Here is a 3643-nt window from a genome sequence, read left to right on the forward strand (position 1 = left end):
ATTAAAAAACCATGCAAAAATACTGGGCACCACAGACATTTTCTAAGTTGTAGATGGAAAAAAAAAAAATGCACAGCTTAAATCAAAAGTTATTGGCAGCGATGACTTGCTGATACAAATTTAAGTAATAAGACTACTCAGAGGAGATTTCAATAAATTTGACCAGCATGATACTGCTTTATGAATATCCATGACAGGTTACTCAGTAGCTCTGAGAGAGCACCTGTCAACGTGTAGTAATAATTGGCATGCACATGACCACTGTCAACCAAAAAAAGATGGTGATAGAGTACAACAAAGACTGAAAGAAATACCAAAATAAAAGCTCTGAACAAAAAATGTTTTAGCAAGAATGCTTATAAGAAAACACTGCTTTGTTGTCTCTTAAAAATCTACATTTACTGTAGATGACATTAAACTGAGGTTGACTTGCTAGTTTATTTAGTCTGAGTGAAAGTCCATGACACTTAAAAACATAAGGAATGACTGTAGTTTATTAATTAAAATTTGTTTTCTCATTAAGACAGCTTATAATGTCCAGAGTCATAAACAAGGTATTCCTTGAGAAAAAAGGCAATGGCCATTCTATTTTTCAGTAACATCATTACCTTAGGGGAGTTAATGAAATGCTGTAATTGGACAGAAGAAAGTATGGGCACCTATATAGGTCCCTGCTGTAGAAAGCACTATTTGGACTGCCTTCTGTGGGACAAATACTACACTTTAATTGAAGTTTATTTTATGATAAAAGCTCAGTTCAGGAATTCCTCAGATCCAATTACAGCTCAGCTTCTGACTTGTTGTGTAGTCCTAGGCAAGTAGTCACTTTGTACTTCAGTTTCTGCATCTGTAAAAAGGGAATAAAGATGCTTATCACAGGGCCAGCATAATAATGTGTAAAGTGCTAAACAGTTATCAGTATTAGATTGGAAATGCCCCGCAAACATTGTCTAGGTATTGTCAAACAACATAAATCAGAAACAAAGCCATTCTTATTCTCTGCAAAGTCCATTTACACTCTTCAGAATGGCATTTGGGGAACAGATAATGGGTCTGGGAAGCAGAGGATTGGGAATGGAGGATTGTTTGCTGGCCATCCTCCATTCCATCCACTGACCATCAAGAGCAATAAGTGCAGCCACGGCTAACAGTCTCTAGCCTGCAGTGTTAGTAGCTACTGAGCCTGAGCTGTAGAAGAAAAAATGTTCAACTCTTCATAAAATTGCCCATCTGGGCTCAGAATAAAGAGGATTACCAGATATTTCAATTTACTTACCTTGTGTTTGCCAAAATAAATCCTTTGATTTGCATCAGAAGGTACTAAGTCATTTTAAGCATTATTGTTCCTTACCCGGATCTGTAAGACTCAAATTATCTGGTGGGCAACTGGATATGAAATAGGCCAAAAAGTTCAAAATAAAGCCATCAAGTAGTGAAGAATTTAATTTGATAGTTGACAATATTCATTTTAGTTTTCTTGAGGATGACAATATTATATCTACCATGAATCCTCTAAAGCTAATCGTCTTCAAGAAATACATTTCTTGCTGCCATAGAAACAACCTTAAATGAGCCAACTGGAGATAAAAAGCAAATGTTCACCCTATTGTTATAGCCTGACAAATTAACAGATTATACAGGTGGAACAGATGAGGTAGCAAATAGGAACTGTGAACTGCCATGAGAAAGAGGACATAAGTCTACAGAGATGAATGCTTCCATACTGAACCAAGACCTAACTTGTTCCGTCAGGTGCATTCAGATTTTTCTTAGCGGAAAACAAATAAATTATATATGATTTGGTGGGATACATAATATTAATCTATATCAACAGATTTACTTTCATTTACATTGTCAATTTATATAAAATGCTTGATTCAGACATGAAAGCTTGAATTCAACAAGATAATTCTGTTTTTACTTGTTTTGTAGTTGCAATAAATCAGTACAAATGAGAGGAAAAGCACATCACATCGGCTGTGATCAGCATGATACTTCTACAAAAACAGAATACAAGATAATTTTGCTGTACTGTGATTAGGTTGTTCTTCTCTTCTGCCTTCTCTCTGCCACATGCAGAGCTAGGTATTGAAAGGATTGTGGGCAAGTCATTTTGCACAGCTAACACTGTAAACTCTTCAAGGTAGGGACTGATTATTATTGTGTGTTTATATTGTGCCTAGCAAAATGGGGCCCCAACACATTTGGAGCTTCTCAGTGTTTCAATATAGTAATTATTACAGTAATAACAATGGAATTATTATTTAAGGGTACAAAAGGAACTCAGATGTTTTGTGTAAGAGTCTATCACCTGGCAAGTAGGTATGCTAGGTAAGTGGGGTAGATTGTCATCACATGACTGTGGAGAGGTCAAAAGATGATACAAAACATGGGTGGGCAAAATACAGCCTGTGGGCCAGGTCTGGCCCACAAAGGAACTTTATCCAGCCTGTGGCATGTCCCTCAGCCCTGCCCAGCCCAGGCACAGGGGGCAGCCCAGGCCATGGTGCCACCAGCAGCAGGAGTAAATATTAATTGGGGGGGGGGGGGGATTAGTGAGGTGCGTGCAGTGGTGGTGCTGGGCACGGTGCTGCAGGGGTGAGGCATGGCAGTGGGGCTGGAGCAGTAGCATATGTGGGGTACTGGCCTGGCTGCAAGCTGAGTGGTGCCGGGCACTACGGGATGGCGGCATCATGGTGCTGCTGCTGTCACTGGCTGCTGCGAAATTAGTTTATGGGGGCCATGCCTTGTTAGCCCTAGCCTTCTGCCACCTATGCATGGCACATGCAGTTGGTCCCACCACCCCCAGGCACGCAGCTGGGCTGGGGCAGCACAGCAGCTGGATTTCAGTTCCCAGCAGTCCTGGAGGTGGCAGCTTCTTCTGGCTGCCACTGCCAGTCTCACCATTGCCAGATCCAATCCCGCTGCCTGGGCACCCCAGTCCATCTACCCCACATCCACTGCCAGGAGTGCCAGATAGAGCAGGCAGGAGAGCAGAGTCTCCATGTGGGACCTATGCAGGCAGGGTGCACTCAGCCAAGCAGATGGGATGGGGCCATCTGAGAGTGGGACAGGTAGGTACCACCTCAGGGCCAGGCCTGAGGTCAAAGCCAGGGCCAGGATTACAAGGCAGTGACAGCATGCCCTGGGTTGGGCCCCAGGGCAGAGCCACTTGGGGAGTTCTGGTGACCTAACGCAGGCCAGAGGGTGTGGTGCTGACCTGACCCACAACAGGTTAGTAAAACTACCTAAGTGGCCCTCTAGCCCAAATAACTGCCCCCCTCTGACACAGGAGGACTGAAGAGGAACCGATTGAGCCATGATAACATCACATAGATGAAGGAGAATTTCATAGCTAGAAGCTGTAGCTGGAATTACAAAAAGAGACTGCATGAATTGGCTAAAGAAAATGAATTTTGACAAATAACAACTAGTTGATCATGTTAGGCTCCTATTAAAGAAAGACAAATAGAAATGTCTCGGACAGCCAGGGCCGACTCGAGTTACGCTCGTACGTCAGGGCGGGCTGGTGAATGGAGAGGCAGACACAACTTATTGGTTGCAAAAAGCTTTACTCGCGCCGCTTGCAATCACGACGCAGGTGGTCTGGTCGTCTGAACAACCACACGAGTTGTTCCAGCTG

At 43.0% G+C, this 3643-nt stretch overlaps 1 long non-coding RNA gene across 2 annotated transcripts in view; it reads right to left on the reverse strand.

The window, feature by feature from the left end:
- Window positions 1-482: 482 nt before the first annotated feature.
- LOC102377187 overlaps window positions 483-3643 on the reverse strand; it is a 64260-nt gene continuing 61099 nt past the window's right edge. For both annotated transcript variants that reach the window (XR_324130.2, XR_003094654.1), the window contains exon 3: window positions 483-847. This is a non-coding gene — a long non-coding RNA (uncharacterized LOC102377187). The remainder of the gene's footprint in view (window positions 848-3643) is intronic.

Source organism: Alligator sinensis, unplaced genomic scaffold, assembly GCF_000455745.1.
Source record: "Alligator sinensis unplaced genomic scaffold, ASM45574v1 scaffold225_1, whole genome shotgun sequence".
In the NCBI taxonomy this organism is placed as follows: Eukaryota; Metazoa; Chordata; order Crocodylia; family Alligatoridae; genus Alligator; species Alligator sinensis.